We start from the raw sequence: 13,765 nt of genomic DNA, 5'->3' as shown, positions 1-13,765 counted from the left end.
CCTCTGGATGGAACCGATTATTATTGGTTTATCCTGGGTAGTAGATATAAAGTAGGTGAGCAATATTCGGAGCGTTAGATTCTGTGTAACAGAGCTATCCATTCTATAGTCTAACATCAGGTTTTTCACTTTCCAATCGATTCTGTTCGTCAGATCGTTTTTTAACTTCCGATACACAGGATCGGATAGTAGTTATTCTATATTTTTGTGGTATTCTACAGCGTTCATAAAAACTGTAGCATTTCCCTTATCTGATTTCTCAAAACGACGCTTTTAGTTCCCTTGAGTTCATTGAGGGATTTCCTTTCCTGCGCCGTTGCTTTTGGGTGGTTTCAGTTTCTCGACACATCCTGTCTTACTTTTTCGGCCTGCATCTTCGTAAGACAAAACGAGGATTCTTTGACGGCACTTACGACCTCTTCAACGCGAATTCCCTTTGGCGTATTTACGAAATTCAGATCACTGCCCAGAACTGAAACAGTTGCTTCATCGATTACTTCTGATGAAATGGTGACCACTACTCGTTTCGGATCCAAAATGGCGTCTCTCTTGTGCACTTTATTAGTTAGCTTGTAGAACTTCTCTTTTTGATTCATAGCAAAGAAGCCCGAAAAACTTGCTGATTGATAAAACGTTATTCTGTCAACTTTATCATAGTCTTCACATAGAGAGTTCTCGCCAGTGAAAAAACCGAAACAGTTAACACGGAGCCAACATAACTGAAGTCTTCGTGTACTTCTTAAATTCTTTCGCGAAGACGTGCCTGCCTCGCCCTGTACACCAGGAGAGAAAAGAAGATCACTCAGTAATTCCACTATTCTTCTCTGTTGGTTCTCTAGTCTTTTGAGGTTGATATAAATATATTGCCCATACAAGCGTTTTATGTACTCTCTTCCTTTGTCTATCTATTGGAGTATTACTTCTGTTACTTACATTTGTCTGGAGTATTTCTGCGATTCTCCTTTTTAGAGAAATGATCTTACACCAGTCGGAAAGTGAGAGGTTAAATTGTGTTTAATGAGAATGATGATTTTTTTGTTTTGTATCATGGGAAGTATATTAAGAATCACAGTTGACGTTATATGCAAAACGCACTTAACTGAAGTGGCGTTATAAATCTTCGATGTTGGGAGCTATTACACGATATCATCGTACCTCCACCTATTGCTGCGTATACCGATAATAATTTATAGTCTTTCTTTTTGGATTGTTTCGTCTGGCTACCTTAACGTTCCAACCTCTTGCCGTGCGACAGTCACCTATTCTTGAAATTGAAACATCACTTAGGTAAGCAACAGACGAGGAACATGAGATAGCCATTGATTGTTTCAGGCGATATATTTCTATGCGCTAGGTCTAAAGAAAGAAGTATAATATCTTAAATGTTTTTCAAATGGTGATGTGTGGAAAGGAGATGCAGGGTTGCAGGAAAATTAAGGATGAAATAAAATAATCTGCTAACTAATATCAATTATTGTGACCTAACAATCTATACTTTCCAATACATTTCGCAATATTATTGCCTGGGGCATCAGCTTTCAAGTACAAATCATAACACACTTTCTTATGTGCATAAAAAATAACGGCTAAGCATAAGACAGCATAATTACTTCGTAAAGGAAGATATCATATTAGCATGTAAAGGTACTAAAAGTTAGTAAATTATCAGTGAAAACTACAGCAACGGCAAAATAAGACTAGCTTGTAAAACAATTTTAGTGGGTTGTTAGGCTACGACATATTTCCTTCTAAAATAATCGACGTTTCGACACCTCTGCTGGGATCTTCTTCAGGATGTTTCAGTTCCACTATTGCTAGAACCAATGTTCTAACAATAGTGCACACCGATACATCCTGAAGAAGATACCAGCAGAGGGGTCGGAACGTCGATTATTTTAGATGGATATATGACGCAGCCTAACAACCCAGACGATTTTAACTTTAGTAAGTTACACTTATATGACAAAAGTGATGGGTAGCGATGTATACGTTAAGTACCAATGGCAGTAGTATCGCGTGCACATGGTATAAATGTGCAGGGTATTGGCGGAGCTGTGATATGTACACAGGTGGTTCATGTGAAAAGGTTTTTGACGTGATTATTCCTGCAGGATGATATTGAACAGACTTAGAAGACGGAATGGTAATTTTAGATAGACGCATAGCATATTCCATTTCGGAAATCGTTAGGGAATTCGGTATCGCGAGGTCCTAAGTGTCGAGGGTTGCCGAAAATATTACGCAATAACTCTCACCATCGACAACGCAGTGGCCGACGCGTTCACTTAACAATCTAGAGCAGCGTCGTTTACGTAGAGTTGTGAAGAGTTGTGAATAATAACAGGCAAACAACAATGCGTGAAATGACCATAGAAATCATTCTGGGATCCGCGGCGTTTACGTAGAGGTGTGAATGGTAACAGGCAAATAACAATGCGTGAAATGACCATAGAAACGATTTTGGGATCCGCGGCGTTTACGTAGAGTTGTGAATGGTAAAAGGCAATTAACAATGCGTTAAATGACCATAGAAATCATTTTGGGATCCGCGGCGTTTACGTAGAGTTGTGAATGGCAACAGGCAAATAACAATGCGTGAATTGACCATAGAAACCATTTTTGGATCCGCGGCGTTTACGTAGAGTTGTGAATGGTAACAGGCAAATAACAATGCGTGAAATGACCATAGAAATCATTTTGGGACGTACGACAAACGTATCCGTTAGGACAGTGGGGCGAAATTTGACGTTAATTGGCTAAGGCGGCACACAGTCAACGCGCCTTTGGTAGTGGGACGACGCAACCTGCAGCTTCCCTCCTGGGCTCGTCTGACTTAAACTGGAAAACCGTGACTACGTCAGATGAGTGGATTTCAGTTTGTAGCAGCTGAAGGAAGGGTTCGTGTGCGGTGCAGACCCCATGATACCATGGACCCAAATTGAAAAGCCACTGTGTAAGGTATTTTTATATGGAATGGACTGGGTCCTCTGGTCCAGCAGAACCGATCATTGACTGGAAATGGCTACGTTTGACTACTTGGAGAAATTTGGCACCTACTCAACATTTCCATGTTCCCAAACAACGACGAAAATTTTATGTCACTGTTGTGGACCATTCGAGCGAGTTATTTGTCTAGCCAGATCACCCTAAATGAGTTCCATCTGACGTTTATGGGACATAATCGAGAGGTCAGTTCGTGCACGAAGTCCTCCATGGTGAACACTTTCCCAGTTATGGTCGGCTAAACCGGCAGCATGACAGTATTTCTGCAGGGGACTTCCAACGACCTGTTCAGTCCATGCCATGTCGAATTGCTGCACTACACAGAGCAAAAGCATTTGGGACACGATATTAGGAGGTATCCCACCACTTTTGCCACTTCAGTGTACACTATCTGCCCCTGTATTGAACGATGTAAGATGGGTTGCCTCTCTTAAGGTGAATGAAATCTATTCTGAGGCAGTTATTTTTGCCACCCTTTATTTACTGGACTGCTACTTCTGAAAATGACTAGAGATTCTGCAGCAAATAACTGAGATATTCTCACATCACTAAAATGAAGGAATAGAAGAGCTGCACAAAACAACGAATATTATGGTTAAGTTTACGAAAATAATGTACCGTATCTACGCGGGAAAGTAGATGCACTTATTAATTCACTGCTAGACTACAATCGGCAAAACAGAAATGAGATGTCACTTGTAGCTTTCGCGACAAGATGACGATTTCTTCCCGCAGAACGGTATTGTGACGACGATAGTACCTTTAAACGCATCTGAGGCTACAGGAGTGGCCGTTAGCGCAGAGTGCACTTGAAATTCCCTTTGACGAGCGCGGCGCCGTGCTTAAAAGCATTTCGCGGGATAACTTTCACCGTGGGGGTGAGCTTTACAGCATACACTATCACAGGCAACACCTTCAACCTCCTCCTAGCTCTTCGTTAAGTGTGGCTCACTTTTGATAGCAGTAAATGACCCTCAGATCTCTTTAAAGCTACGTAGTGCCATTCTATTCTTATGCTTCCCTAAGTTACTGATCAGTCGGAGATTATATTTTTCTCCATGATCTCGTTAGCGTCTTTTTCTCTAAATTGTTTTCTTCCTTCAGTCGATTGACTAGACATTATAGCTGTAAAGTTATTTTAAATGCCTATAATCCCAATATTTGCAGTGCCATTCCTTCGATACATACTCTGGTTCAGACGATCGCAGTAGTAAGACTGATTAAATGACTAATTTACACGTTCATCGTAATAGACAAGCAGAATAAAGAGCATTAAATAACAACTACCTATGAAAATAAGATTTAAGATTTAGAGTGCTTTATAGAGTTTGTATTTCGCTGCTTTAATACATCTGAATATTTTTCTTTCATTCATTGGATGCAAATTTTGGCAGATAGCTACCAGCCAGCTGTCGTAGGTGAACTACTTCGTTAAGAATGTGGTAAGAAATTTTTAAGAAGACTATAGCCAAACATAAATTAAAATAATATTTTAGTATCTGAACTATGACTATAGATTACAATCTATAGATTACAATCTCGAACAGTACATTATTGTTCATTACACTGGTGAAAAAATGACCAAATTATCAAAATGGATCCAGTTGATTCAGCTGAATACTTTCCATCGAGGAAGCATAAATTTGTTGTAAATTGTTCGAGGCATCAATTCAGAGTAGCACTTCCAACCTACGTCCTCCGTTATTTGCTGGGCCTGTTCCAATTTCTGTCTTCCTCTGCAGTTTTTACCCTCTGCAGTTCCCTTTAATAACATGCAAGATATTTCAGTATGTTTTCACACGTGTCCTACCATCCTGTCCCTCCTTCTTGTCAGTGTTTCCCACACGTACCTATCCTCGACGATTCTGCCGATGGTCAAATCTGCTGGTAACCTACTCATGTGTTTTCTTGTTACTCCACCTAATTTTGAACATTCTTATGCACCTCCATTTCTCAAATGCCCCGGTTCTTTTCTCTTGGTGTTTTCCCATAGTCCATGTTTCGCTACGATACAGTGCTGTGCTCCAGATGCACATTCTCCGAAATCTCTTCCTCAAATTAAGGCCTATGTTTGATTCTAAGAGATCCTCTTGGCCAGGAATGCCCTTTTTGCCGGGGCTTATCTGCTTTTTATGTCCTCCTTGCTCCGTCCGCAGTGGGTTATTTTGCTTTCTAAGAAACAGAATCTCTTAACTTCATCTACTTCGTGATCAGCAATCATGATAGGGAAATTTATCGCTATTCTCATATTTGCTATTTCCCAATACTTTCTTCATCTGTTTACTATTAATCCATATTTTATCCTCATGAGACTGTTCACTTCGAGCTTATTCTGTAATTCTTCATCACTTCTAACGAGTCGTCAGTGAATCTTATCAATGATATCCTTTAACCTTGAATTTTAATTCTACTCTTGAACCTGTCTTTCATTTACGTTATTGCTTCTTCGATATATAGATTGCACAGAAGGGGCGAAATACTATGTCCTTGTCTTACACTCTTTTTAATCCGAGCATTCCTTTTTGTTCTTCCAGTCTTACTGTTTCCGTTTGGCTCTTGTACATATTCCATACTAGCTCCCTTTCCCTATAGCTCATGCCTAATTTTCTAAGAATTTCGAGCATTTTGCACCATTTTACACTGTCGAACGCTTTTCCAAGGTCGCTAAATCCCATGGAACTGTTATGATTCTTCTTTAGACTTGCTACCATTGTTGTTGTTGTTGTTGTCTTCAGTCCTGAGACTGGTTTGATGCAGCTTCCAGTACCTACTGCAACCTACGTCCTTCTGAATCCGCTTAGTGTATTCATCTCTTGGTCTCCCTCTACGATTTTTACACTCCACGCTGCCCTCCAATGCTAAATTCGTGATCCCTTGAGGCCTCAGAACATGTCCTACCAACCGGTCCCTTCTTCGAGTTGTGCCACAAACTCCTCTTCTCCCCAATTCTATTCAATACCTCCTCATTAGTTATGTGATCTACTCATCTAATCTTCAGCAGTCTTCTGTAGCACCACATTTCGAAAGCTTCTATTCTCTTTTTGTCTTGCTACCATTATCATCCGTGATTTGTATCTGCTACCTTCATCTTTCCTAAGCTAAACAGATCATCTAACATATCCACAAATTTCATTTCCATTCTTGTGTATATTGTTATCTCAGCATCTTCGATTAGCGACGTGTTAGGATGATTTTGCGATAATTTTCACACTTGTCAGCTCTTGCAACCTTTTGGAATTGTGTGTGTGAGTTTTTCAACGGAAGTCTGATGGTGTATCGCCCGGCTCATATATTCTAACCACCAAAGTGAATAGTCGTTTCGTTACCACTGCCACACACCGAAGTGTCGCATTGGTTAGCACACTGGACTCGTATTCGGTATGACGACGGTACGAACTGCCGTCTAGCCACCCAGACTTGGCTTTTTCACGAATTCATTAAATCGCTCCAGGCAACAGTCCGGCTCGTTCATTTGAAACTCCACGCAAGATTTCCTTCCTCAGCCTTGAACTTTTGCTCCCTCTCTAACGAACTCGATGTCAGTGGAATGTTAAACTTTCACACTATGTGAAAGGTAACCTCGGGTAAGCACATGTTCTACCGTACCTCCACTGTTGAGGTGTAATTAAGGTGTACGTGAGTAGTGGAAAGGTTAGACGGTTAAAGCTAACCATGAACGCTTGTGTGCGTTACATCTGCAACATCAGTCGGTATGACTATGTCAGCTCGTGCTAAGCCCAGTTGCAGCCTTACAAATTACGTTCTTACCACTCATTATGTCTACTTCACCTGCTCCGCAGCTCTAAAGTGTTCCATAGACTTTCATCATCGATTAAACAGCATTCACACTATCATAATCCTTGCCACATCCCCCACTGATTTTAGATATTCTGATGGAATGTTATCTAGCGCTGCTTCTTTATTCGATGTTAACTCTTTCAAATTTCTTTTAAATTCTGATTCTAATACATTGTGCCCTGTCTCTTCTATGTCCATTCCTGACGATGCATCTACGACCTCATCAGACAACTCTTACAACTGCTAAATGCATTCATTGTGTTATTTGCTCCCATCCTCTCTCTTCTGTGTCATTTAACAGTGGTATTCCCATTGCAGTCTTAATGTTATCATCCTTGCTATCGATTTCACCAGAGATAATTTTGACTTTCCTATATGCTCTGTCAGCCCTTCCGACAATCATTCTTTTTCGCTTTCTTCTCATTCTTCATGCAACTATTTCGCCTTTGCTTCCCTGCAATCCTATTTATTTCATTTCTACGTGACTTGCATTCCTGTCTCCTGAATTTTCGTGTACATCTTCCTACTTATGTCTACCATTCCATGACAACTTAGCAGTTACCTTCTTACTTCTATCTCTTTCAAATTTCAGAGATTGTCCTTTTTTAGACATGTCCATTCCTCTGCAACTGAACTGCTTACTGAGCTGTTTCTTATTTACGTATGTAGGCCCCGAGGGAACTTTAAACCTATCTCTTCTCTTCCTTGTACTTGCTTGTTCTAATTCTTTGCACATTAACTCTTCCTGACTAGTCTTTTAAACTTCAACCAACTCGTCATCACTCTTAAATTGTGATATGAGTATACATCTGCTTCTTGGTGCACCTTAAAATCCAGTATCATATTTCGGAATTCCTCCATGACTATCATCTAATGTAATCTTCCCCTTACTCCTTGGATTTTCCAAATAGAACTCCTCCTCTTGTGGTTCTTGAACAGAGCATTCTCTAATACCAACTGAAATTAAGTCGCAGAACTTAATTTGCCTTTTATCTCTCTTATTCCTAGTACGAATACCATATTCTCCTGTAACCGTTCCTTCTACTCATTCCCCCACCACCGCACTCAAATCCCCCTTAACCATTAGATTTTCATCTCCCTCTACATATTAAATTACACTTCAGTATCATCATAAAATTTTTCTCTCTCTTCATCTTTATCTTCGGCTTTGCGAGGTCAGCATATATACTTGAACTATAATTGTCAGTGTTGATTTTCTGTCGAGTCTGATGAGGCAAACACTATAACTGAACAGTTCACTATAACTCATTGTGCGTCCTACATTTGTATTCAAAATTATTCCCGCTCACGTCATATCATTTTCTGCTGCTGTTGATATTACCCTACATTCATCTGACCAGAAAACCTTGTCTTCTTTCAACTTCACTTCACTGACTCCCCAAGACATATAGATTGAGCCTTAGCGTTTTCCTTTTCAGATTATGTGGCTTCTTATCACTTTTAAACTTCTGACATTCCGTGCACCGACTCGTAGCACGCTACCCTTTCGTTGGTTTTTCATTATTTCTCTGATGATTACATATGCTGTGGATACACATTATGTGCCTTTAATACAGTGGCTCCCATTGACTTCATGGCATTCGTCATTGCTGATTCTTCCACATTTAGGGACAGCTTCCCACGCCTGAGGTAAAGAATGTGACATGAAACCCTTCCACTTCTTCGTCCCATTCGGCAAGGCCATTATCAGAAAGATTGTGACTTCTTATGCCGCAAACATGCCGAAATGTAATTTTTCAAATGCAGATGGTCACCGATTGGTGCAATGAATGGCCGTTGAACGTCAACATAAATATTTGTGTTGTGTCATGAAAGTAAGTAATATAAAAAGACTAATATCGTTTGACAAAGCGATCAGCCATCCGTTCTTGCCCGGCTCTCGGGAAGGTCGTCCTAGAGAGTTGTAGAACCTTTAAACGTGTCCGATGACGAGACAAGTGTTAGAGAAACATTAACTCCAATTACCCAAACTAATCATGACGCTTTCCACCTACAACACAAAAGTCATAATCATGTATGCCTTCAATAGTTTAGTACCTGTTTTAACACATCCATGCAATTTTCGCTAATGCGACATGTCTCACTCCATGGAAAAGAAGCATAATCTGACCTTACACTAAGCTCGAAAATACCCAATAACTTGCGATTGCCAACCATTTAGAACCTTAACCGCCGTATCCGAAGCCCTGGAATATATTGTTCACTACCAAATTACTGAAAACTGACACAAATTTAACTTATATGACAGATATCAGTCCAGCACTTATAAACACCATTGCGCCAACACTCCTTTAATGAAGGCCACTGGTGACCAGAAACGTACGATAGAACGAACTACAGAATGAACTGCAGAGGAGGTCCAACGAATAGCACGACGTCACGGGATCGTTTAGTCAGTGCGAGAGACTAACGAGATGCTCAACGAACTCCTCCGGCATTCGTTACGCTAGAGGCGTTGTGCATCACGCAGATGTTTATTATTGAAATTTCGCTACTTTCCGGAAGGGTCGGACAACGTATTACTTCCTTCCACATACATCTCGCGACGACAAAACCGAAAAATTGAAGCTAGTACAGAGGCTTGCCGAAAATCATTCTCCCTACGCAACATAGTGTAGAGACAATCAGTTAGTGGCACCAGTAGTACCCTCTGCCACATACCATTCTCACATTCTCTCCCAGGAAAGCCACAGGCACCAGTCCTAGAATCAATTTCGCTTTTCTTGTATGTAGACGATGTGTCTTCTAGGACTTTCGCGGCACAATGTCTGAATAAAATTGTATGTAAATGATGTGTCGCCCGTTCAGTAAATTTCATGTCAATGCTACGATCGTCAAGCAGAATTATGATCTGTCTTCTCTGTTTTATGGGCGCAAAATCTGGGACTTAAAATAAATTCAAAAAAGTTACAAGTACTCTTAGTGCACTGTCAGAAATTAAAAAAAGTTCAGAATTCCTCGAAGAATTACCTCCTGTTCTGCTCGTCCTTATTCCAATACCGTATCACAAAGATGGAAAAAACTCAGTGTAACGCTGGAGGAGCATCTCAGCTGGGCATCAAATGCTGTCGGCATGAGCAGGAAGAGTTCTCCTGGCCTATATGCCATCCAGACGTTACGCAACATACACTGAAGAGCCAAACAAACCGGTACACCTGCCTAATATCGTGCAGGGTCCCAGCGAGCACGCAGGAGCGCCGCGACACTATATGGCATGGACTCTACTAATGTCTGAAGTAGTGATGGAGGGAAATGACACCATGAATCCAGCAGGACTGATCATAAATCTATAAGAGTACGAGAGGGTTCAAATCTCTTTTAAACAGCACGTTGCAAGGCATCCCAAATATGTTGAATAATGTTCATGTCTGAGAGATTGGTGGCCAGCGGAAGTGTTGAAACTCAAAAGAGAGTTTCTGGAGCAATCCTGGACGTATGGGGTATCACATTGTCATACTTGAACTGCCCAACTCCGTCGGAATGCACAATGGGCATGAATGGATGCAGGTGATCAGACAGGATGCTTACGTACATATCACCTGTCAGAGTCATATCTAGACGCATCACACGTCGCATATACCTCCAACTGCACACGTCCTTGCAGTCAGACCCTCACCACCTTGTACAGTCCCCTGCTGACATGCAGGGTGCAGTGCATGGAGGTTGCCTCCATACACATACACATCCATCCGCTCAATACAATTTGAAACGAGACTCGTTCGACCAGGCAACATGTTTCCAGTCATCAACAATCCAATGTAGGTGTCGACGGCGCCAGGATAGGCATATATGGTGCTGTCATCAAGAGTACACGGGTGGATCTCCTGCCATATCGATGATATCTCGTTGAATGGTTCGCACGCTGACACTTGCTGACGGTCCAGCATTGAAATCTGCAGCAATTTGCGAAAGTGTTGCACTTCTGTCTCATTGAGCGATCTCTTCAGTCATCGTTGGTCCAGTTCTAGCAGGACCTTTTTCCGGTCGCAGCGATGTCGGAGATTTGATGTTTTACCGGATTCCTCATATTCACGGTACACTCGTGAAATGGTCGTACGGGAAAATCCCCACTTCATCGTTACTTCGGAGATGCTGTGTTCCATTGCTAGAGCGCCGACTACGACACCACGTTCAAACTCACTTAAATATTGATAACCTGCCATTGCAGCTGCAGTTATCTGTCCAACAAGTGCGCCAGACACTTCTTATCTTTCACAGGTGTTGCCGCCCGCAGTGCCCTATTCTGCCTCTTCACACATTTCTGTATTTGAAATCGCATGACCATATCAATTCCTTTAGCGTTTGAGTGGATATTCGGAGCATGTGAAACGTAAACTCGGGAGTGCACTTGTTCTACCGATCCTCCACTCTTCTATTGTAATTTAACTGGGCATGAGTAGTGGAAAGATTAGATGGGTAGTGGTAACCATGAATGCTTTTGTGCATTAAATCTGCCACATCAGTCGACATGACCACGTCATTTCTTGATGAGCCAAGATTTGGTCGCTGCGGCCTGACATATTACGTGGCTACCACGCGCTATGTCTACTTCACCTGCACCGCAGCGTGAAAGATTCAAAAACATTAATACACTCCTGGAAATGGAATAAAGAACACATTGACACCGGTGTGTCAGACCCACCATACTTGCTCCAGACACTGCGAGAGGGCTGTACAAGCAATGATCACACGCACGGCACAGCGGACACACCAGGAACCGAGGTGTTGGCCGTCGAATGGCGCTAGCTGCGCAGCATTTGAGCACCGCCGCCGTCAGTGTCAGCCAGTTTGCCGTGGCATACGGAGCTCCATCGCAGTCTTTAACACTGGTAGCATGCCGCGACAGCGTGGACGTGAACCGTATGTGCAGTTGACGGACTTTGAGCGAGGGCGTATAGTGGGCATGCGGGAGGCCGGGTGGACGTACCGCCGAATTGCTCAACACGTGGGGCGTGAGGTCTCCACAGTACATCGATGTTGTCGCCAGTGGTCGGCGGAAGGTGCACATGCCCGTCGACCTGGGACCGGACCGCAGCGACGCACGGATGCACGCCAAGACCGTAGGATCCTACGCAGTGCCGTAGGGAACCGCACCGCCACTTCCCAGCAAATTAGGGACACTGTTGCTCCTGGGGTATCGGCGAGGACCATTTGCAACCGTCTCCATGAAGCTGGGCTACGGTCCCGCACACCGTTAGGCCGTCTTCCGCTCACGCCCCAACATCGTGCAGCCCGCCTCCAGTGGTGTCACGACAGGCGTGAATGGAGGGACGAATGGTGACGTGTCGTCTTCAGCGATGAGAGTCGCTTCTGCCTTGGTGCCAATGATGGTCGTATGCGTGTTTGGCGCCGTGCAGGTGAGCGCCACAATCAGGACTGCATCCGACCGAGGCACACAGGGCCAACACCCGGCATCATGGTGTGGAGAGCGATCTCCTACACTGGCCGTACACCACTGGTGATCGTCGAGGGGACACTGAATAGTGCACGGTACATCCAAACCGTCATCGAACCCATCGTTCTACCATTCCTAGACCGGCAAGGGAACTTGCTGTTCCAACAGGACAATGCACGTCCGCATGTATCCCGTGCCACCCAACGTGCTCTAGAAGGTGTAAGTCAACTACCCTGGCCAGCAAGATCTCCGGATCTGTCCCCCATTGAGCATGTTTGGGACTGGATGAAGCGTCGTCTCACGCGGTCTGCACGTCCAGCACGAACGCTGGTCCAACTGAGGCGCCAGGTGGAAATGGCATGGCAAGCCGTTCCACAGGACTACATCCAGCATCTCTACGATCGTCTCCATGGGAGAATAGCAGCCTGCATTGCTGCCAAAGGTGGATATACACTGTGGTTCTGTCAGTGTGATCATGTGATGTATCTGACCCCAGGAATGTGTCAATAAAGTTTCCCCTTCCTGGGACAATGAATTCACGGTGTTCTTGTTTCAATTTCCAGGAGTGTATTATCATAGTGCGAGCGAAAGGTGCCACTTATTTTGTATCCTAGCAGCGCCCACTCAGTAATTTAAAACATTCGGGAACTGCATCATTGTCGCTGGTGTCTGCCTCACGAGCTAGCTGCCATATACTATATGCACAATTAATTGCCTTAATGCCTTTAATAAGTAGTTTAAGAATTTCCTTTTGTCACCCTCGTAACATTTCCCTCAAGAATTATCGTATACAAACAATTATCTCTCTACCAAATAATGAAAGTACTGCTTATGGTCTCTCAGTCACTCCCCTTTCTATTTTCCGTTCTCTGTGAGTGACACCAACTTGTTCTCCCTAATATTATCATGTTTACCTTTCCCTCCCGCCTCCATCCGTAAGTCCCATGACCGTTGCTGCTGGCCTGATAATTAAAAACCCACATAACCAGTATCTCTAAGTATTGCTGTTATTTATCATTACAGAGGGCAGAGAGGGGACAGCTCTTCTTGAAGTCAGGATACCTGTTGGAAACCTGTGAAGCGTCAACGACGCCGGTAAAATATTATTAGACTTCAGTTATTTATTCTATATATTTACAAGTCGTCGTCATTTTGCAGTAGCGTCGGCTGTTGCTAACTCAGCTGCATTTTGGATTCTAGCTTACGTCCGTCGGATCAGTTCTGCGTTTGAACGTCCACGATGTGATGTCAGCAACCCTGGTGAAGCGGCGGTTGCCGATGGGCGCAGCGTTGGCTGTCTGCTCTAAAATAAATGTGAATTAGCTGCACAAACTTAAATAACACAGTTACCTTACAATTATCATATGCCGCTGGAATTATGACTACAACTAACAACTCAGTAAAGCGTAAACATGTATACGATTGTTACAGATGGTTAGTGTTCAAGCAAGCAAACGAACTGCACATCATACGAGTATAGCAATCGACGTGCAAGGAACACGCTGTTGAAATGATGCTATTCTGCATTACGTTTGTAAAACACCATCT

This window comes from Schistocerca piceifrons, chromosome 5 (genome assembly GCF_021461385.2).
Source record: "Schistocerca piceifrons isolate TAMUIC-IGC-003096 chromosome 5, iqSchPice1.1, whole genome shotgun sequence".
In the NCBI taxonomy this organism is placed as follows: domain Eukaryota; kingdom Metazoa; phylum Arthropoda; class Insecta; order Orthoptera; family Acrididae; genus Schistocerca; species Schistocerca piceifrons.
This window is presented reverse-complemented; position numbering follows the sequence as displayed.